Here is a 24,056-nt window from a genome sequence, read left to right as displayed (position 1 = left end):
GACCCCAGTTTCCTATCTATAAAATGAGACAGTTGGACCAACTGTGCTCAGTTCCCTCTGCGAGCAATCTAAGAAATGACTGCACTGTTGGAAAGAAAACCAGACTGGGGGTCAGGAAATTCCCATTGTGGTCCTACCTCTGCCAACAATTTAGAAAGATTCTAAGCACTTTCCACTCTGTGGGCCTCAGTTTCCCAGCGTGTATCCAGGCTAGGGCAGGGTGAAATGATCCCCAAGATCCTTGCGGCTGAGTTCCTTTTACTTCACGAAATCACTCAGCTCCGTGTCTGGGAGCCAGTGACACAGCAGCAGCAGCCGAGCAAAGATTCAGAGGAAGTCACCAAAGGGAAGGTACAGAAGCTCTCAGAAGCTTCTATCAGTCGTCAGCAGGTGTTGTCCTGGGATGCTCAGCGTCCTGCTGGGGCTGGTGCTCTCTGTCTTCTGCCCTCACAGGCTGAGCACGGAAATATCAGAGGCAGAGAACAGACGGCTCCTTTCCCTCACTGAGGCCATCCTGCCACCACATCCCTGTATCCTATCCGGGCAGAGTGCCAGCCATACTGGTACTGAGTGTTTACAGGAGGAGGTGGAAGAGGGGCAATCCGAGGAGCCTGGACCGCCTCGACACGGGAGCCTCTTCCCATCTGGTGGATTCAGGAGCGATTCTTGGAGGATGTCACCTCCAACTTGAGATCCAAAGGATGAGGGACAGCTAGACCAAGGGTGATGGGGGTAGGAGGGGAGAGAGAGAGAGAGAGAGAGAGAGAGAGAGGTGTGCTCTAGGAACCAAGAGAAGTCCAGTGTGGCCGGAGCACTGAGCGCTGAGACACCTGCATCTAGACCTTGAAAAGGTCTCAGGAAACAGATGACCAGAGCTCCAAGCTCAGCAAAGCACTGGGCTCAGAGTAGCTCGAGTCTCTCCCTTTTGAATCTCCCCAAGCCCCAGTTTCCTCCCCTACGAAATGGAGAATGCTCTAAATGCTAAGTCCTGATTGTACTTCTCGGGTTTGATGGCAGTCTGTGACATTTTCAAGATCTCCGCATCTATTTGACTTTCGTCCACTCTGCAGCCTTCAGGCACTGAAGACTGAATCCGGACTTGATCTCAGACTCCCCTCTGGGTGAACAAAAGAAAAAGCTGATTGGACGTGTGTGTCGGGGGTGGGGGGTTTCTTTTTTCTTCGCTCTTCTTTCTTGGTGATGTCCCTCGTTTTCCCCCCAAGTACATTTCAAAGAGATGTGATGAGGGGAACCACCAAGAGGAAGAGGCTGAAGAGATGGCCAGGGAGATTAGATTAGAAGAAGGACAATCTGTGAGACTTTTAAGGTTAATGTGGAAACGGAAGGAGGTGTGTCTTTCAACCACTCCTAGATCAGCCTATAGCGTCACTCATGTGGGTTTCTAGCCACTAAGTTACCTCCTCCCTGTGCTGGGTTTCCAGGCATCCATCTGTATGACGCAACCAAGGTCTACCTCATCTCCCTGTCTTTATCCCACGACCCCTGCCTCTGGTCACATAACTATTTGCTGAGATCTTGCCTCCTTCGAGGCTTCTGAAGTTCCACCAGCCGTATCTCTCTCGACTTGGTTGATGTCATGGGTTGAATGTATCCCTGTGAAAGATACATTGAAGTCTTCACTCCCAGCGCTTGGGAATGTGAACTTATTTAGAAATGGGGTCTTTGCAGATGTAATCAATGTAAGATGAGGCCATCCTGGGTGAGAGTGGGTCCTTAACCCAGTTGGCCAGTGTCCTCCCAAGGAGAGAGGAGACACGTTCACCGGGAAGAAGGCCGTGCGACCACGGAGGCAGAGATTTCTTGGTATGATGTAGTTACAAGGGAAGGGACACCAACCATTGCTGCCAACCCCTGGGAACTAAGAAGAGTGGAGGAACGATTTTTTTCCTAGAGCCTTTGGAGGGAGCATGGCCCTGCCGACACTTTGATTTCAGACTTCTAGCCTCCAGAATTATGATAGGATAACCTTCTGTTGTTTGAAGCCACCTGGTTTGTCATAGTTTATGTCAGCAGCCTCAGGAAACTAATATAGTTGCTTTTCTGTTTTTGTTCTGTTCTGTCTCGGTCTTTTTAGTGAACAGCTGTCACGTTTGCCTGTCTCTAATCATCCCGGGGACGAGGGCATCTGATCTCCTTTTTTGAAAGGGGCCCTGCCCCATCCTGCGGGCCTCCTCCAGCCAGAGGGTGGCCCCCTGACCTGCTAAGCCATTCAGACACACTCCCTGGAAATCTGAAGCTTATGCAGACTGGCAGGAGATGGAGAAACAAATGGTCGGGGCTGAGTTCTGTCTATGGCGTCGCTGGGAATTGAACTGTCCCTTTGTTTCTTTTTCCGAGACCCCCGGAGCCGTCCCTGCTCCTTTTCAAGACCAAGGCCCGACTCCATAGCCTTCCAGTAATTTTGATTTCATTTTATTATTTTTTCATTTTCTTCTTGAGCGAGGATTGATTTCCGATGTCAGCAATCCAAGAACTTAATGCGGTGTAGGCTCTTCTCCTCCCCACGCTCAGGCATACACGCCCCTACTCCAGTGTGCAATCCTGCAGAGGACTTCCTCACCTCTCTCCGCAGGACGAAGGACCAGGCTTCTGTCCGTGTCAGCGGTGGTGGGGAGAGTAGAGACGCGCCATTAATGAGTGCTGAGTGGCCAAAGGAAAGGCGCCTTCCTCGGGTCCCCTGTCGTGTTGTGTGTGTGCTTTGGTGTTAATAAATGATAAATTGAGATATTTAACGCTCTCATCACAGCCCCACAGGACATCTTTCACAACTGTCCGGAGACCAATCCTAATGTGCTCCAAAGCCAGGACTAGGGTGAAGGGAGTAAGCCTCCGGGGAGGGGGAAAGGAGGGCAAAATTTAAGGAAGCGCTTGCTGTCGTGATCCGGGTCAGACAAGCGCTATCCCTGAAGGTGAGGGTTTCAATAAATTTTGCCCAAATACGCACTTTTCTTAATTAAACTGCCCAACGTGCGGGTGCTTCAGTATCAAACCCACCATCCCTCATCCCAAGAAGAACCCACCCCCATTATTCCATTTCTTTAAGGAAAGGACAGATATGTAATGAGACGTGGTCGGTGCGGTGGAAAACATTCTAGGTTAAGAGGCAGGAGAAGTGGGTTTTATTTCGGAGCTTCGCTTTAATAGTTGTGTGATTTTAGTGATGCCGATATTATGTGTCAATCCCGTCAAATAAGACTTATTATTATTATTATTATTATATTACTTTGTGTAAACTAATTAATATATTTCAAGTAGTGAAACATTGCCTAGGTCCAAGTAGGCATGATTGTTTTTTTTAAGTTTACTTACTTATTATGGGGGTGGGGTGGGGAAAGAATCCTAAGCAGGCTCTACACTGTCGGCACAGAGCCTGACTCGGGGGTGGAACTCACGAACCGTGAGATCATGACCCGAGCTGAAATCAAGAGTCAGTCGCTTAACCGACCGAGCCACCCAGTCGCCCCTTATTTTTATAAGTTATTGTTATACTATAGTACTACTATAATACTTCTATATTATAGTAGGCATGATGACTGTTATTGTCACCATTTGATGGGCTGAATGGTTCTGCATTCATCTCTTTTCAGTCTTTATAAAGCGGAGGCAATACTGTTCGTGGACATTATTGTTAGGATCATTGTGCATCTCCAAACAAAAAAAAAAAGAGGGGGGGGGGAGAGTGAAAAGTATGGATCATTATCGTGTGCCAACGAGGATGGCCAAAATCTGTGATGTAAGAATTTGAGGTTCAGATGTTAGAGAAATTCTAGACTCTGGCACATTTTTGCCGCCTTACCTCTGGCAAGTCAGGCTAACATTGCTAAGACTCTGTGCATCTTTAAGTTAGAAGTGCTAGTAGTCCCCTACCTTTTAACTTTTTAGGGTTTTGTGGGGCTTAAGTGAGATTACAGACGCAAGCACTTTGCGTAGATTCTGCCAGACGGGCGGTGGTCAATGACACGTGGCTCGTGTCACTGTTGGCAAAGTTTCTGTTGAAGCAGGGGTTAACATGGCGGTCGCCTGTGACTCAGGAAGGTGATTTATGGAAGCCAGTGTTTCCCCTCAGCAGACAAGAGAAGGATATCAATCGGTATAAGTAAGCTGTAAGTGAGAATTGAAGCTATCAGATGGTGTGGACTCCCTGTTCGGTCTCTGACAGTTTCTCTCTCTCTCTCTCTTCTTTTAATTAAAAGTTTTTGTCTCTGATGAAATATTTCTAGTACAATGCCTGGATAAGTGTTGATTTTCTTCCCCTTCTCCCTTCTGTAGTCTGGGCACTGATGCCTTCCTCTCTGGAAGCATTTGATTTTCCGGGTCTATCAACCAACATTCTCCACTTAGGGAAACAGGATGGCCTGGTGGTGAACACTCACTTAAACGTGAGTCTCCATTCTAACATCCACTATATGACTTTGACCCAGTGGGTTAATTTGTTCAGGTTATCTCTTATGGCATAAAGATCGATCTTAAAACTTCATGGTTTGTAATAACTATTCTATTTTGATCATAATTTAGTGGATCAAGAATTTAAGACTCAGGTGGACAGTTTATCTTGGACCCAGCCTCACGAGTCCCAGACACCATTTCTGCTGACTTCTTGTGGTTCAGCAAGTTATTAAGACAGCCTAGATCCAAGGAGAGCAATGGCTCGACCCATTGCTCATAGCCTCATGCTCATAGCTCCAATTGGAGGAACCACAAAAAATGTAGAGCCATCTTTAACTTATTGTGCACCCTCCGCCCCCACCCCAAGCCTCCACTTTCTTCCTCATGGGACTTGGGGAGAACTGGATGAGGTAACGGGCTGACGGCATTTGGCACAATAGCTGGCACATAATAATCACTCAGTGAAAAGCGTTCTGTTATGATTAGTTGCTTCTTCTCCAGCCAACTCTCCTTCCTCATGGTCGCTACCTTCCTCCCCACCGCTTTCCCTCTGTGCACGCAAGTCATTTTTTCCCACGTTGAGGTGAATGGATGGATTTAGGGGGAGAGATGAGATGATCCTGGGCATCAGATTATGCTCAGGCTCTGATTCAGATCTGGACAGTGGTGGCAGGGTAGGGAAAAAGTGGATGAGTTCAAGGGCTATTGGGGAATTACATTAAGAGCTTAGTGATTGATTGACTGGTTATTTGATGGAATGGGTGTGTAAGGAGAAGAAAAGAGGTGAGTCAACATGAGTCAAGGATAATGCCCAGGGAGTTGACTGTGGTTACTCGTCAGGTGGGGGTGTTTTTTCCCAACATAGGACGCGCAACATTTAGGCTCTGTTGGCTACTGTTTCTTTTTCTTTTTCCTTTTTATGTTTAGTTATTTATTTTGAGAGAGACGGAGACAGCACAAGTAGGGGAGGGGTAGAGAGAGAGGGAGACAGAGAATCCCACGCAGGCTCCGCTCTGTCAGCACGGAGCCCGACATGGGGCTTGAACTCACTAAACCCATGAGATCATGACCTGAGCTGAGGCCGAGTCAGATGTTTAACCAGCTGAGCCACCCAGGCGCCCCTGTTTCTTTTTCTTACACTCTCGTCTTCCCCCTGTCTGGACAGCATGCAGACATCCAAGGACTTTAGACCTTTCGCTTTCAGTAACAGGGAACCCTTGATGCTGATTGATCAGAGGAATGGCAGGAAACAAGCTGTTGTTTAGGCAGATTATGAGGTTTATAACAATGCAAGACAGAGGACTCTACCTTGTATCTGCTTTGGTCTGTTCATATTTAAGACTCTTCATGGGATTAATATGGCCACATCTTTTGCACAGATAGATTGCAGTCCTCTGGAAAGTTTCAACCATAGAAGAGAGAAAAACAATGCTTTCCAACTTAATGAGAACATAGACTGCCCAGATTCCCAGGGGAGGGTATCTGTCAATCTGATTATTATTATTCAGAGGTCCCATCCCTTTATATCTCCGTCAGCCTAAGGTGACATCCCAAATGAAGTCTGTCTGTCACATTGTCTTGTATACTCCCTCTAGTGTGGCCCTTCTTTATGATCTTTGGCTAAACTCATTGCTCATAGCTTCATGCACACAGCTCTGGGCTTCTCCAAATGCCCTCTGGCCAGGGAGGGCTCTTCTGTGATATTTGATCTGCCAACTGGTGTCAGACAGGCTTAGTTTTTCCACAGAGCAAATGCACTGCAGAGAAACTGTATAAAAAACTCATCATGATGGCATGGATTCAGATATAACATGATAGGCAATTTTCCCCTTCTGCATCGTAGCCTTATTCTAATTTTTTCCCTAAAATTTTGCAATAACGTGATCCCACGCTTTATGCAATTGAAGATTTGGACCCTATTTGGAGCGTTACAATGGAGCATTACTTCTATAATAATAACGGCAACTGTAAGAACAGCGATGAAACCGTTAACAATTACAGTAAAAACAACAGGCAACTTGAAAAGGTATTTATGACCTGCCAGCCATGTGCTAAATACTTCATATATGCTGATCTCATTTAATCATCATTAGAATCCTTTGTGACAGAAGGTTTTTATGTCCATACTACACATAAGATTTAGAGAGGTCAAGTAATTTGCGTAAGCGGCTAATATGTCGCAAAACTGAAATTCAGATCCAGGTCTTTCTGACCCGCTTCCCGTGGTGTGTGGGGATATTCACACTCTTGTCTGTTGCCGGAAGGCTTGTGGATGCATCGGGTACGACCTGAGCTTTGTCTTGACGAAGGCCTTGCAGTCTAGACTGGTTTACTTTACTGAGTGCTATACAGAGCCCTGACGTCCTGCTGGATGGAAAATGATAGAAACACATTAGGCAATCAAAATGTAAACGTTTTCACTTAAAGAGCAAATTGTAGAACACGTAGGGGACTTGAGATCCATCACATTGGAATTCAGCGGCAAGGGTAGAAGATCCAGGTATGGTAATAAGTTCAGACCAAGGGAATGTCTGCAGAGTGGTGATTTAATTAAAGATAGAGGGATAGGTTTCATCCCCCTACTGCTACTGACACAGCCAAGTGGTCAGGGCTCTGGAGGACAGGTGACAATCAGTGCCATTCGCTGGGGCTCCGGGAGAGATTTGCAGAGACTTCTTGTCTGAACTCTTTTCTGGCTAATATCTTAGAGCCCATTCATGCATTTATTATGCCATCGACACCAGGCAGGAAGTGTAATGAGAGACGAGGAGCACGGATGTCAGCGCTAGGCAACAGGGCTATCTGAGAACCCAGGCTTCTTAGGAAGAGGCAATCTCTACCGAACGCTAGCCCCTCTGGCACGTGGCTATTTCACCTTTCGAGGTGTTCTGGAAGAAACGAGAAGCCCCGAAATGAAGTTACGTGCCCCCCCACCCCCACCCCACGACAGCAAACCGAGACTAATTATAATGGGAAACCTATCCCAGGAATGTGACCTTTCAACAGCCAATCTGAAATGTCCAGATAGGACTTAGTGGGGTCATCTGGGTGATGAAAATTCTGCCTTTCCCTATCTCTCCAAACAAAGATGCCCTGGCCAGAAATACTCACACCCCCACCGTTTTTTTTTTTTATTCTTTTGCTAATAACTTCCTTGACCCACCCGCCTGTCTCCTGTCTCCAAAAACCTTCCGTTTGGTTCCCCTTCTCAGAGCATCTCTGCTTTCTGGAAGGGACGTTGCCAGATTTGTGAATTGCTTAATAATGCCAATTAGATCTTCACATTTGCTTGGTTGAATTCTGTTTTTTTAACAAAGGTAAGCTGGACATCAGAATGCCTATGTGAAATACGCAGACTTGTAAATACGAGACAAAATAAAGGAAAATTCCTTCTGGCCCACATCTGTTGGGGAAATAAATTCCACGTTTCTGGGTGGAAATACAAAATTTATTCAAATGTCACTTGTTCCAAGAAGGCTCTGTGTTAGTTTTCTAAGGCTGCCATAACAAAGTACCACCATCTGGGTGGTTAGAAACAACAGACATGTTTTCTTTTTTCTCTCATCATTTTGGAGGCTAGAATCTGAAATCAAGGTATCAGTAGGACCACACTCCCTCTGAAACCTGTACGCGAATCCTTTCTCCCCTCTGCCTCCCTTCTTGTGGTTTTTCTGGAGGGTGGGGAGGCTGGGGAGTGGGATGGAAAATTCTAACCCTAGATCACTGGGTAGGCTCCAGGGCTAACCAGCCCCCAATCCTTAGGTGCCTTCCAGGGGTCACTCCATTAACATAACAAAAGACACCTTTATGGCTCTCATCCCTTAGGAAATTCCAAGGGGCTCTTTGGAATTTATATATATAATATTTGGTCTGAGCCAAAGAGCTCATATATATATATATATATATATATATATATATATATATATATATGTTGTAAGTCACCATATCACAAGAACCTTGGGAGAAGAGGTTCTGGAAGGCATCACAGAAGAGTTAATTATGCTGGAGGTCGTGGTCAGAAAGGATAAATAGGATTTAGTAGGTCGGAAGGGGACTTGGGGAATAGAGCACATTCTGAGCCAAAGCAAAGAAGAGCTTTCAGGATTGCTAAGAAGCTGGGGAGACCTTCCAGGCAGAGCACAAGGCCCAGGTCAAGCCACAGTGGGGTCAGAGGGCAGAGTGCTTGAGAAGCAGTGATTGGCAGTGATGGGGGCATGTTGGCGGAGACGGTGAGAAATCCGACTCGAACATCAGGTGGGGCCATCAGAGGAAGGACCATGATTCCCAGGGTAAGGACTTTGAATCAGTGAAGTGCCCTGGGATGGGGAGAAAGTTACACTTGGGAGACTTTCTCAGGTGGAATAAAAAAAGGCAACATTTAGCCCACTCATGTGCAAGATACAGGACTTCTACATCCTGGGGGGCGGGGGGATGGGCACAGGGTATAGACATGCTGGGTGTGGACTCCGTCAAGATCCGTCCTCACTCCTCTTCTGGCCGCAGCATGAACTTACCAGGAGATTGCTGAATTCTTTCCGTCGTTGTCACCACAGACCTCCCCGCGTTGACCACGTCTTCAGATGGGCTCTGTGCACCCACCCGGCAGGAACCGCCTTGACATTTGGGTCACACTTTGGAAGATTCTCTGCATCCTGTCTGCCCAGACCCTGGGGTCTTGTAAACTTCAGATTCCCTAGACCTATGTTGGATTTCTCTTAATTTCTTGGTCGCCCTGGGGGAGACAGAGCCAAGGGCATCTTCCTCACATATGTCAATAATGTCTAACGTGCTTAGTTTTCTTCTTTTTATCTTTCCTCTTCCGTTTGAGTTATCATTTTTGATCTCAACAGTAGGAATGAGGGGGAATTCTTTTTTTTTTTCAAATCTAACTCAGAGATTCTTATTATGAAACCCTAACAGAATTATAAAGGTCCGTGAAGTTGGGGGGGGTGGGTGGGGGGGAAAGCATCTTTATTTTTGCTAACTTCTGACTGAAATGTGTCCTTCCCTTCCCTTATAAATATAAGCAACATATCACATTCGTTTTAGTATCTGCGGCTTTGTAAAATGCAGAAATAATTGATATTTTCATATCACATTACAGTCATGGGAGATATCCTGAAATGATTGATATATATGACTCCTTTCAAATTATAGTAGTCATTACATTATCTTGTTAATTAATGTGTCAACAAAGAAACACATATATTACTATATCACAAAATTTTAAACTGTTTTAATCAGCGTGCTTCTTTTTTTTAAATTTTTTATTGTGTTTATTTATTTTGAGAGAGACAGGGAGACAGAGTGCGAGTGGGAGAGGGGCAGAGAGAGGAAGACAGAATCCGAAGCAGGCTCCAAGCTGTCAGCACAGAGCCTGATGTGGGGCTCGAACCCACAAGCCGCGAGATCACGACCTGAGCCAAAGTTGGACGCTCAACCGACTGAGCCATCCAGGTGTCCTTGAGTGTATTTCTATCTAATTGGTTTCTTCTGTGTTTGTTTCCATTTAATGTTCAGGAAAAAAATAAATTATATATACGCAACAACTCTGAAATGGTGAAAAATGTGTATTAGTCTCCTGTAGGATACAAGACAATCTCTAATGCCCCCTGTGGTTACCTGAGTCTATAAGTAGTGTTCAGCTTTCCTTGCCTTTGAACTATCTTACAACTCTGAAAATTGAGTGAAACAGACTGATGGAAATAACTCTCTCCCATAGCGGTGAAAGTTGTCCTGAAGATGTACAAAAGATCCCTCTCGGACCTTTCCCAACCACCCCAGGTACAAGCAAGCTTTGCATGTATTAACACATTCATTTCAGCGTCCTTAATTGCCCATATACGTTTCTGCTCTTTGGATTTGCACTTTGAACTGGTTTGTGACACCTTCCTGATGTCTTCATTCATCAGCGAGTTAAATAAAAACTTAAAACCCCATTCGTTTTCGTCTTTGTATAAGAGTTGATTTTATGCGGTAAAATGATGTGCAATATGGTTTATGCAGGTGAAATCCTATTCTCTGGTGTCCATCAGCATCACATGTCCCCCCAAAAGCCTAAGAAACCCAGCGTGCAAGCCCCCATCCTTGGTTACCTTCTGGTCCTAGACTTTTGACACCCAAAAGCCTTCTCTCTTCTTCTGTAGCACTAACCCCTTGTCCAAGCAATGCAAGCCAGGGAGGCCTGGCTGCCATCTGGCAGAGGGGATGGTCAGATTAGCAAAAAAAAAAAAAAAAAAAAAAAGAGCTGGGTGCCGGTGGAGGGAAACAGAAGCATCTCCTAAGCCTTGAAACTCATCTGGCAACCCGGAAAGAAGGAATGATCCTTCTCATCTGACGGAAAGGTCTAGAACGACGCGAAGGGCTTGGTCTGAAGTCACGCTAGAATCCCAGGCCCCATTTGCTATAGTTACTATATTCCACGGGGCGCTGGGGGAGCTGGTGGGGGTCACTGTCTGCTTTGCACCGAAGGAGGAGCCCGGGAGCGGCTGCTGACAGACAGAGCCTCTTGGAGGGCACAGCTGTTCAGGCTGAGCAGGCGTGTGGCTCTGGGAGCCGTCCTTTTTCTCAGTGGGGCCGCGGCAGGAAGTGTCAGGCTGGTTCCCCATTGTACGCATCTATGTAGCTGTGTTGTTGCCGGTGTATTTATTTATTTATTTTTTTTATCACAAGTCTGAGCCTTCTGGTAATAGACAAAACATGAGCTTCTGTTTGCCTGCTTTCCTCCGTGTGTGTCATCGGTGTAATCAGGGGACAGGTGGGCGCAGGCGATTAATGGGGTGGGAGGGGACAGGAGGAGAGGGGATCTACTCAAGGTGGTTGGGGGGGGAGTCGGCGTTCATCTGACCCTGAAGCTCAGAGGCACCGTCTCCTCCAGCAAGGCAGCTGCCGCGGTTATCGGTCGGAACAGCCCTTCCCCAGCCTCTCGGTCTCATTTCCAGTCTGGGCATGCTTGAGAAGCCATTACCATATTTATAGAGCTACCTGGCCCCACGGCACACGCATGAGAGGGTTAGAAAGACCTATCTATTTTTCCAGCTGTGCTGCTATCCTTGGCGGCAAGGCTGGCGGCGGGGGGAGTCGTGAGGGCCGGGCCCCAGCATTGGGACAGAAGAGAATTACCCCGCAGAGGCCCGGGCCAGCCTCTGGCCCCCTGCTTGCCTCTTCCAACCGGTCGGGCTGAGCCGGGGTGGCCAGCGTTGGCACTAGCAAGGCTGAGAAAAGGAGCACGGTGGACCGCAGGCTGGGTGGGGAGAGGATTGCAGGGCCCGAGTGTCAATGTTTGCGGTGCCTTCACCCTGGACCGGGTCCCTCATTGAAATGCAAAGCTGCCTCCTGTGGAGGGTAGGGGAAGACAGCGGAAGCAGTGCCGAAAAGTGGACAGAGCGCGAATTTACGAGACAAAGAGATCTTATTAGTTGCATAACCTTGGGCGGATTGTCTCATTTCTCTGACCCTCATTTTAGTCATTGGCACTAAGGGGATGATAATGAATTGTTGGGAGGGATTAATCACCGACATAGTTGGATGTGTCTTAATAAGTGCTCCTTCCTCCTCCTTGACCCGGGCCATTCTGCCTCACGCTTCGGTCTTGGCTCCCATCACTGCATAAGATGCTTTGTTATGGTGGCCAGAAACGCCTGTGTAGACTTATCCACCCCTCACCGCCCCGTCCCCCAGCACGGGTGTGCTCTCGTGTTCTGTCTCTGTCTGTCTGTCTGTCTGTCTCTCTCTCTCTCACACACACACAAACACACACACACACACACACACACACACACACACACTTTTCTTCTGATCTTCAACAGTGACACATCTATCTGTTCTCTGTACAAGTCAGTGGGTCTGGCAACCAGGAAAGTGGCTCCGAATCCCAGGAAAAGAAACCGTGGCCTCACCGCATTGGCACCATCTGAGGAGAGTGCTGGTCACAACCTCCTTGTCCTCTTTTTCTTTTGTCCAGAGACCTGATTCCTGAGGAGAGCCTTTCGTCTGCTGATTAGAGACGTTAGGCGGGGTGGGGAAGGGGAGAAGCCAGGCTGAGGGGGGCGCTAAATGTGTCCCCGAAAGGAAAGGAATGGTGACGCCTGGAGAGAGTGGTGCAGGGGAGGGTTGGGGGGAGGCAATCGGAAAGGGTAGTGGAGAGGAGGGGCTGGGTGGGACACTGGCGGTACAAGAGGACAACCAGTGCTGGGGAGGGAGGTGGTGAAAGGGACCTGTTAGGGGGTTTTGCTGTGCGGTACGAGGTGCACCCGCCCCATCTGTCGCCCCGTAACCAGTAATCTGTATTTCCCATCAGTCCTTTGGGAGCTGGGAGTGCAGTAAGTATAAGGGCAAGTGTGTGTGAACCACAGAGACTTGACCTGTAGAGGTTGGGGTTGAAGATGGGTTATAGGGACGTATGACAAGATCAGTAGAGCCCTAGCCTTTGAGAGCTGATCTGGATGGACTTCGGCGGTATGATGTTGTGCCCAGCACCCACGAGCAGAGGAACTAAAGAAATACCCATTTCTTCTGCCTACAGCTCACAAAAATGGTGTCTCTGATGCACTATGATATTATTTTTCCTAAATGCTTACTTATTCTTGAGAGAGAGAGAGAGAGAGAGAGAGAGAGTGAGAGAGGGGTGCAGGAGAGAGGGGGACAGAGGATGCCAAAGCAGGCTCCGTGCTGAGAGCAGAGAGCCCGATGCAGGGACTCGAACTCACAAACCACGAGACCACGACCTGAGCCAGAGTCGGAACCTAACAGACTGAGCCACCCAGGCACCCCTATAATTTTTTTTTTAACAGAATATATATTTCAGGTGGTAAACCGAGAAGAGGTTGGAAACGCTCTTTTTGCTTCAGGAGCTCCAAATCAGAAATAACTCCACCTCTTGGCAGGAGGCGCTGTGGGAGACCTGGGCTTGGAGGATCCCTCTAATTGCGGGGAACCCACTTCCATCCACCCCCATAATACGCATATGAGGCAGTGATGCCTCGTTTAGGCAAATATATTTGCTTTCTCTGACTCTATCAAATTCTCCCTCCGCCGTGAAGGATGCCAAGCCCTCACCAAGCTTTGCTTCTCTGAGCAGCAACAGAACGGACGGCTGTTTGTACGACTCACTCGATTCCCTGGGGTCTGACACCCTTTTGTGTCCCTCCGGGCCCCTGGCTTCAGTTTGACTTCCCAGCCTCATGCCCAATGACTACACTGTGCGGAGGTGAGAATTCTCCCTCTAATTAACACTCCCCCAAGAAGAAGTCTTCCTTATATCTTTGTCTTTACACAGATCCTCATCCTAGTTTATTTGGAATAATGAATTGGTGTTTGAGGAAGACACATTTGTCTAAAATAACCTCAAACAGGGGCACCTGGATGGCTCAGTCGGTTAAACCTCCGGCTCTTGATTTCGGCTCCGGTCGTGATCTCGCGGTTGGTGAACTCAAGCCCCGCATCGGGCCCTGCGCTGACAGCACGGAGCCTGCTTGGGGTTCTGTCTCCCTCTCTGTCCCCTCCACCACTCGCTCTCTCTCTCTTTGAAAATACATAAAAATAAGCTTCGAAAAATAAAAATAAAACAACCTCAAATAACATTAGCGGGGCATGTTGCTAGAAGTTTATGGAGGTCATGTGACAGAATAACAAATGAGGCAAAGACCTTTCACGTAGACTCGGGGATTGTGCATGGGGATGTGGCAGTTGCGCACGCTGGATGTCACTGTAAGCGGGTTATTTTGGGGATCACTCCAGAAGGCAATATGGCAAACTCTGGGAAGATGGCATTGATGATACGGGTTTTGCAGCTCCCTCAACCCTCCATTAACAACAGTGCCAGGATATCAAAACCAAACCCACAGACATCTATTTCTTTTAATGAGCTATCAAGGTAGCCTCCAAACCTCAAATTAGGAGCAGAAGTGAACCACACATCATCACTTTGGGATCTGCGTGGTATCAGAACCTGCAAAGGAAGAGACAAGGAGATGCGACAGATTCGCCGATGGCACTACAAGCAGGAAAGGGGCCGCATCTCTACCGGAGAGTCGGTAGAAGGCAGGCAGAAGGACTTTAACTGCTGGTTGTGTGTTCGTTCCCGTGTGCTGCAAACTGCAGGAGTCCCCCCGAGGGTCTGAAAGGGCCGGAATAGTCTGAGCTCTATGAGCCCCAAATCCCGCATGGACTAGAAATTGCTAGAAACAGGATCCAAGCTGAGCTAGATAGAGATGCCAGGGCAAAAGCCAAAGAAGACCAGACAGAAGTGGGGGAGATGTGAGGAGCTCTCAGAAAGTATAGGTCATACTGGGACACACACACACACACACACACACACACACACACACACACACAAAGAGTGCTAGGGGCGACTCTTGGTTTCGGCTCAGGTCATGACCTCACCATTCATGAGTGCAAGCCCCCTGTTAGGCTCTGCGCTGACAGGGCAGAGCCTGCTTGGGATTCTCTCTCTCTCCCTCTCCCTCTTCCCCTCCCCCGCTCATACTCTTTTGCTTTTGAAATAAATAAATAAACTTAAAAAAAGAAAAAAGAGTGCTATAGAACCACAAAGCTAGCAAATCTGTCCTGACCCACTTACTTCTCCTGGAAGTTAAGGAAAACTAATTTCACATAAGAATAGGCAACAGGAAAGGATCAAATTTGAGTCCCATACAAATTTATCAGTGAAGAAAAAGGAGAGTCGAGAGGACAATTGTATCTCCATTGACAGTCTATTGGCAATGGGAGTGCACCATAGAAACACTCCAGGCAGATGAAAACGGTGGGCTAAAATTTCAAAATGTGCTAAAAGAAATGAAGGTAATAATGGGGAAATGAAAGAAAACCTAAGTCTATAACAGAAACACTTAGTGGTAAAGTTATAGGACTCTGGAAGAATTAGAAAGAAAAATTTGTTTTAAAAACCTCATTTCAGAAATCAATATTAAACTGGAAAGAGCACAGGAGTGGATAAATACAACCGGAAATAGCCTAAAAAAATAAAGGTTAAAAGGAGTAAAATTTTAAACATCAAAACAAATGAGGGAAGAGATTAAAAAAAAGATTTGAGAAAACGTGATAGAAATTGAAAACAGGTAAAGAGCCAAAATACATGTGTATAATACAGAAGAGTTCACAAAAGAAGAAAGCAAAGAAATGGAAGAGAAATCATTAAACAAACAAACAAAGAAAGAAACAAAACACAGCTCTTCCGGCCAGAACTTTGGAGGATGCAGAGAACACAAAAAAGAAGGTTGCTTCTGTGCCAGAAAATCCTTAAGAAAAAGCAAAGCAGAGGCACCTGGGTGGCTCAGTCGGTTAAGCGTCCGACTTTGGCTCAGGTCTTGATCTCGTGGTTCGTGGATTTGAGCCCCGCGTTGGGCTCTGTGCTGATGGTTTGGAGCCTGGACCCTGCTTTGGATTCTGTGTCTCCCTCTCCCGAGGCCCCTCTCCCGCTTGTGCTCTGTCTCTCCCTCTCTCTCAAAAATGAATAAACATTAAAAAAAATCTTTAAAGAGAAAGCAAAGGAATTTTTGCCGTGTTGAAGATGAAGCATCTGAGAAAGAAGTTTGCCTGGAAGATGCCTCCAAAGGCAAGGAGGAAGCTTATCTACAAAAATGCTCAGCATCCCCACAGGAATATAGGCAGCTGTGCAGAACTGAGCAGGGTGGGACGGGTAGGATGGCAAGAAAGGCCAGCAACTTCTCTGCACCTGCAGAACCCAAATTGGCATTCGTCATCAGGATCAGAGGTATCAATGGTGCAAGCCCAAGTTTGGAAAGGTGTTGCAGTTCCTTTGTCTTTGCCAGAACTTCAGCGGCACCCTTGTTAAACCCAACAAGGCTTTGGTTAACATGTTAAGGACTGTGGAACCCCATATAGCCTAGGGGTACCCAAACCTGAAGTTGGTAGATGACTTGATCTACGAGTGTGGTTATGGCAAAACCAACAAGAAGCGAATTGCCGTGGCAGATAGCACATAGATTGCTAGATCTCTCGGCAAAGACGGCATCATCTGAGTGGAGGATCTGATTCACGAGATCCGTGGCAAAACGCTTCACAGAGGCAAACAACTTCTTATGGCCCCTCAGATTATCTTCTCCATGAGGGGGAAGGAAGAAAAAGACCACCCCCATTTGGAGATGCTGGCAACAGGGAAGAGACCAGATCAATAGGCTTATTAGAAGGATGAACTAAGGTATCTGCCATGATTATTATTTTTGTAATCTGGTCAGTTAATAAACACATACTTTCAAACTGAAAAAAAAAATCCAGTACAAAGCACCTTTCCTAAAAAACAGGATCTGAAAGCACATGGTAGAGAAGAACACCAGATACTCAAGAAAAATTACCCAGAATGACTCCTACCAACACATGCTGAAAAGTACGTTGAGCTCCCAGGCAAAAGGACTAAGTCACTTAAAAAGAAAAGAAAATTGGATGGCTATCAGATTTCTTGACAGCAGCATCTTATATCAGGAGACAATGGAATGACATATTTAAGATACTCAGGGAAAGAAAATATGAACCATATATTATTAATCCAGCTGAACTTACTTTCAAGTATAAAGACGGCAGACAAACTGCTATCAATAAGCAAGAACTCAGGAAATATTGTTCCCAGGAGCCTTTCCTGAGTAAACTACCAAAGAGTGAAATTGACTGGAGAGACATTGACATAAGGCCTGGTGGTGAGCATTAAATATATAGCTACCTGTAGAACAAAGTATAAATGATGCTTATAAGAGAGAAGGTATAAGCCATGACAACCTTATGCTTGAAATTGTAGAAACACGGCATTGACTTTTAAAAAGGGGGAAAGCAAATAAAAAGTAAATTAAGCTTATGATTGCTTTATAGTTCTTACCTAGGAATAAAAGGATATTGTTTCAAATCAATTCCTGGGATAGAGGTGGTGAAGAAGAGATTACTAGCAAATTTCAATATTATCCGTAGTAGCAAACCAGTTGTCAATTGCCATATATATGAAAGTATTGACATAAAGGAAGCGATTTGAGCAAACTTTCTTAAGTATTTCATCCTTTAAAAAAATTTATTCAAGTACACCTTCAGCCCCTTTCTCTCTCTCTTCTTCTTCTGGAATTCTTATGATACAGGTATTCTTTCATTTGATTGCATCACTTAGTTCTCTAATTCTCCCCTCATACTCCTGGATTTTTCTCTCTCTCTTTTTCTCAGCTTCTGCTTTTTCCATATTTTTGTCTTCTAATTCACCTATTCTCTCCTCTGTCTCTTCAAACTTTTTAGCTCCTCATGACAATTTCTTAGTCACTTTATCTCTGTAGCAATAGATTCTCTGCTGTCCTCTATGCTGTTTTCAAGCCCAGCGACTAATTTTATGACTATTATTCTAAATTCTTGTTCTGTTACATTGTTTAAATCATTTTTGATCAATTCATTAGCTGTCATCAACTGATGAATGGATAAAGAAATTGTGGATTATATGCACAATGGAATACTACTTGGCAATGAGAAAGAATGAAATCTGGCCTTTTGTAGCAACGTGGATGGAACTGGAGAGTTATGCTAAGTGAAATAAGTCATACAGAGAAAGACAGATACCATATGTTTTCACTCTTATGTGGATCCTGAGAAGCTGAACAGAAGACCATGGGGGAGGGGCAGGAAAAAAAAAAGTTAGAGAGGGAGGGAGCCAAACCATAAGAGACTCTTAAAAACTGAGAATAAACTGAGGGTTGATGGGGGGTGGGAGGGAGGGGTGGATGGGCGATGGGCATTGAGGAGGGCACCTGTTGGGATGAGCGCTGGGTGTTGTAGGGAAACCAATTTGACAATAAATTTCATATTAAAAAAAATAAATCAAATCTACCAAAATAAATAAATAAATAAATAAATAAATTTTAAAATGTAGAAATAAATAACATAGACCAAATTATGAAAGACTATTTGTATAAAAGATAGTACACTTATAAACACAACATAAAACATGACGGAGTAAAAAGAAAAGATAACAATCATATCTAGAGGTGTCATGGGACGGGGCATCTGGGTGGCTCAGTTGGCTGAGCGTCGGACTTCAGCTCAGGTCATGATCTCGTGGTTCCTGAGTTCAAACTCCACATCAGTCTCATTGCTGTCAGTGCAGAACCTGCTTCAGACCCACCCCCCACCCCCTCTCTGCCCCTTTCCTGCTTGTGCTTTCTCAAAAATAAATTTTAAAAAGTCATTTATAAAAAGATACAAGAGTAGGGGAATAATGAAATGGAAAACTTAAACCAATTAAGTCCAAAAGTTGGTACTTAAAAAACATATCAGCAAAGTAAGCTATTTGCATGCCTAACCAAGAAATTGGTGGAAGAAAGCATACATACGTAAAATTAGAAATAACAAGGGGGGGGCACTTGGGTGCTCTGTCGGTTCAGGTCATGATCTCATGGTTTGTGAGTTTGAGGCCCGCATGAGGTTGTCTGCTGTCAGTGCAGAGCCTGCTTTGGTTTCTCTGTCTCCCCCTCTCTCTGGCCCTCCCCTCTCTCTCTCTCTTTCTCTCTCTCTCTCAAAAATTAACATTTAAAAAAAAGAAATAAGGTGGGGATAACTATTAAAAGAAAAAATCTCAAGGGACTACTTTGTAATTTATACAGAATATACCTGAAATTCAGATGAAATCGATACTTTTTAAGGAAAACTACAACTTACCAAAATTCAGAAAGTTGCAAACAAACCAATTGTCTTAGGAAAACTTAGTGAAAGTCGTTACAAAGCTCCTCATACAAAATCACTAAGATGGGTACTTTCATGTTTGAATTCTGCCAAATCCTGCAAATGAGATAATGTCAATGCTCCTTAAATTATTGCAAAGTATGAAAACATAAGGTACTCTTCCAAATTCATTTTATAAGATGAGCACCATGTTTGTTCCAGAATCTAGCAAAGTTTGCCCCCCAAAATAAAAGTACAAATCAATGTTACTTGTGATATCAATGTAAAAAATTAACACCGGAATATTAAAAAGACATATATTACCACCAAGTGGGTTTTATTTCCAGAACACAAGTGTGGCTCAATATTAAGAAATCTATTAGTATTATCCATCATATTAATAGAACGAAAGAGAAAAATCATATGACGTGTTTATAGATGGATGAGCCATTTAACAAAATTCAACACCTTACACATGTTGAATCCACTCAATGAAATAGGAAATATCAGAGGGTATTTTCTTAGTCTCTGCCAACATTTGCATTCATTATCCAAATGAATCCTAATGACAATCTTACAAGGTAGGTAATATTTCCATTTGCTTATAAGAAAATTACTGCTTTGAGAGAGAAAATAAGTGACCTAAGGACACATGTCATTAATATGTGGAAAAGCAGGTATTTGAATTTACCATCACCTGACTCCAAATCTTATGAGCGTCTCTTACCTACATTATTCTTCCTTTTACTGGCTCTTCAGAGTTGTCCTTGATCACCACAGATCTCAGATTCTACTTCGGGTTGCTTCTACCTTTTAGAAACTGAATTTTGCTTCCCTCACGCAGTCCTTTATGCCTAATGTAAAATTTAACCCCTTCAGAATTACCAAGCACCAGAGTTAGCATGATGAAAATGATTATCCCTAACATTTGAGAATGTGCTATATTTTACAAGGGAATTGTGGGAGGCCAAGGCTGGGAGGAGTCACATCAGCTGGTACCCTGTTCTCAGCGTTCTACTCATTTTCTAGGCTCTTCTTTCCTCCCTCCTTCTTTCTCCCTTCCCTTCTCCACTCCTTTTGGTCATCCTGAGAGCCCCAAATTCATCTTCCTAGATGACCAAGGATAGCACGCTGCTCTCCTCCTTATGTCTCCATGCCCTCCTTATAAAGCTGACACACAAAAATTCATACTTGTTGGGGCACCTGGGTGGCTCAGTCGGTTGAGCGTCCGACTTCGGCTCAGGTCATGATCTCACCGTCCGTGTGTTCGAGCCCCACGTCGGGCTCTGTGCTGACAGCTCAGAGCCTGGAGTCTGCTTCGGATTCTGTGTCTCCCTCTCTCTTTGCCCCTCCCCTGCTCAGGCTCTGTCTCTCTCAAAAATAAATAACCATTTTAAAAAAATTTGTTTTTAAAATCATACTTGTTTTCTCCGAAAAGATCATCCTCTCTTTAGTGCCTTCTATTAAGGTTATAGATATTATCTCCTCATTGTTATACTCATAAGATGCAAGGCCCTGAATGGGCCACAGAGGCAAATAGGACACTAGGTCTGGGAAACATACCGTCAGAGATAAATCTTGTTGATAGGGATGTGCTATAGAAAACAGTTCGGCGGTTTCCCCAAAGGCTAAATGCATAATTGCCAAATGACCTAGCAATTCTAGGCCACACAGAAACTTCCTTGTAAATGAATGTTTATAGAAACCGTATCATAATAACCCAAAGCTGGAAATGACTCAAATTCTCATCAACAGGTGAATGGTTAAAAAAATTTAAAAAAAAGTATACCCGTATGGTGGAATATTACTTAGCTATAAAAAAAGAACAAAACACGGATACGTGTTACAATGTAGAGGAGTCTTGAAAAAATTGCCTGCAAGAAGCCAGACACAAAAGGGCACCTATTACATGGTTTCTTTGTTATGATGTATCCACAATGGGGCAAATCCAAAGACGGAAAGCAGTTGAGATGTTGGCAGGTAATGGGCAAAAGAAGAAAGAATGATCACTTAATGGGTGATGGGGTATTTTTGGGGAATGATGAAAAAACAACTTTAATGTTTATTTATTTTTGAGACAGAGAGAGACAGAGAGTGAGCAGGGAAGGGGCAGAGAGAGAGGAGACAGAATTCGAAGCTGGCTCCAGGCTCTGAGCTGTCAGCACAGAGCCTGATGTAGGGCTTGAACTCGTGAACTGCGAGAGCCAAAGTCAGACACTTAACTGACTGAGCCACGCAGCACCCTGGGATAATGAAAACTTTCTAAAACTACAGGGAGCTGCTTCTTGCACCACACTGTGAATTTTCTCAATACCACTGTGTCGCACACTTTAAAATGGTCGATGGCATGGTATGAGAATTTTACCTCAATAAAAATCAATACACAAAACAAACAAACAAACAAATAGCCAGTGGTCAATAGTCTAAGTGCCATTACTTGGGGATCAGTGGGAGAAAAAAATCAAACCTTAGGGATCTCAGGGTGGATGTCCTTGAAAGGTGAGCCCGGAGGGATAGCTTGAGGCTCCCAGATCTCATTACACTTCCATTCAGCTGGTGGAATCTGGATTAGGACTCATCTCTCTGGCTGATACTGAGGAAGGCAGGTGGCTAAAGGGTTTGAAGCCCCAGTGACATTCAATCAGGCGTCCAACCAGCTATGCTGGGTCAAGAAGAAACAAATGGTGCTGTCACCTCCCCTATTCCACTGTGCAGAGTATCTTGACTATAATCAGCTGCATAGGAATATCCAAGTATAGTCTCCTTAGAAGGTCCTTCACTCTTAAAATCATAGGGACCCCTAAATGCCACCATCGAGATCTCTGGTTTTAATAGACCTGCTTGACCTGAAAGTTAGACGGAGGTTATCAATTATTATTATTATTAAAGTTTATGCGTTTATTTTGAGAGAGAGAGAGAGGCAGAGAGAGAAAGAGAGAGATAATCTCAAGTAGATGTGGGGCTCCATCCCATGAACTGTGAGATCATGACCTGAGCCAAAATCAAGAGTCTGACACTCAACCCACCGAGCCACCCAGACGCCTCTATTATTATTATTTTGGTCAAGATTCAGAGGTAATCTTTCTTACCGTAAAATTTTCACTGAAAACATTCATTACATTTAAATGTGTGTTTGCAGGGGCGCCTGGGTGGCTCAGTCGGTTAAGCAGCCGACTTCGGCTCAGGTCATGATCTCACGGTCCGTGAGTTCGAGCCCCACATCGGGCTCTGTGCTGACAGCTCAGAGACTGGAGCCTGCTTCAGATTCTGTGTCTCCCTCTCTCTCTGACCCTCCCTCGTTCATGCTCTCTCTCTGTCTCAAAAATAAATAAACATTAAAAAAAAAATTATAAATGTGTGTTTGCAGAGGAATATCAAGGTCCTCAATATTTGTATTTTTGTACTTTTATCAGTGTTAAACTTACTCCCTTTTATCAGTTTTTTTTAAGTTTATTTATTTTGATAGAGAGCTCGCGTGCAAGTGGGTGAGAGAGAGAGAGAGAGAGAGAGAGAGAGAGAGAGAATCCCAGGCAGGCTCCACACTGTCAGCACAGAGCCCAACCCCAACACCCCAACATAGGGCTCGAATTCACCAACTGTGAGATCATGACCAGAGCTGAAATCAAGAGACATTTAACCAACTGAACCACCCAGGGGCCCCTCTTTTGTCAGTTTTTAAAGCATATTCATGTCACTTGTCGGGTATTAGACACCAAGAAAGGCACTGGCCAAGGCAGGAGACAAGATGTACGTGTTTCTTCCTTTCACAGCCATTACAGTCCCGAAGGGAATTTGGAATTACGCACACACTTCCAGGCACTAGGAATTCTATGAAAAGGGAAACCTGACAAGCCATGGGGGCACCTGAGTGGGAGCCTACTCTAGCCTGGGGGGATCAGGAAATCTGGGGCGACTCTTCCAAGGAGGTGATGTCTTAGATACGTTATGCAGGGTAAAGTAGAGGTTGATCACATGGAGAAGACCTGGAAGAATGTACAGGAAGCAGGGACACCCTTGCCGGTAAGCAGGACAAGTGTTATCATTGCCACCGAGGAAACCGAGGCTCGGAGAGGTGGTGGTCTATTCACGATCACATTGGTACAGTGATACAGTTCAACAGAAACCTCAAAAAGCTTTATGACAGTCTTCCAAGCAAACAGATGATGAAATAAGACTTAATTACATTTGCGCTAGATTTGCAAACATGTCCTGGCCGACTCAGCTGTTATGGTTATGATGTCAACAGCGGGACAGTCGGGTCCAGCACACCATCCGGGGCTAAATCCAGTCAACGAATCTACCAAGATTTTGATCGAAATCCCTCTAACCTTCATTAGTTTCGGCTCTCTCTATCCATCGGTCATTCAGTCCATTAGTAAAAGCCAATTTAATCTTCCAAAAATGAAATATTTCTGCATTGACCCCTAGGAGGCCACAGATGCCCAGGAAATATCTTGCCCATGATCTTATATGTCAGCACATTTCCTTCCCTTTAATGGCCATCAATCCAAGGAGGGCCTCCACATTGGAAAGTTAGTTGATAGGGGAGAGAAATTAATGGTGCAGGTGCTCACCAAGAATGAGAAAGGCCCATGGTTCAAATGTCGTCCAGAATCCGTGCTCAGTGTCTTTAAAAAAAAAAAAAAAAGAAACAGCAACTTGGAAGAAAGGGTGGACTCAGTGGCTGTATTTCTAGAAATTTCTTCTGACTCTAGGCATTTCTTTCCTACGTGTTAAGATACGTGTTTTATCCTGTGTCCCGTCATCTTAAAATCTTTAAAAATACCAATATATGATGAAGAATGACCTCACAGGTTAAATGACAAATGGTAGCATTTGTCCTCCAAGGTTCTGTGCGTGAACAAAGATCTTCAATGCCTTCTTCCCCAAAGAGAGAAACACAGAGTTTTAGAAATCAAACAGCTCAAAGTTTCAGTGAATATTTTGGGGAGGAATACTAAGTGAATAAATCATAGGGAGTAGATGTT

General features: G+C 44.9%; 1 pseudogene; it reads left to right on the top strand.

Annotated features, from left to right (window-relative positions):
- The first annotated feature begins 10,634 nt into the window (after positions 1-10,634).
- Positions 10,635-16,584, top strand: LOC132663335 (large ribosomal subunit protein uL30 pseudogene; annotated as a pseudogene).
- Positions 16,585-24,056: the final 7,472 nt, after the last annotated feature.

Source organism: Panthera onca, chromosome D4 (assembly GCF_046562875.1).
Source record: "Panthera onca isolate mPanOnc1 chromosome D4, mPanOnc1 haplotype 2, whole genome shotgun sequence".
NCBI lineage: Eukaryota > Metazoa > Chordata > Mammalia > Carnivora > Felidae > Panthera > Panthera onca.
Note: the sequence above shows the minus strand (reverse complement) of the source record. Positions and strands in the feature narration are given on the sequence as shown.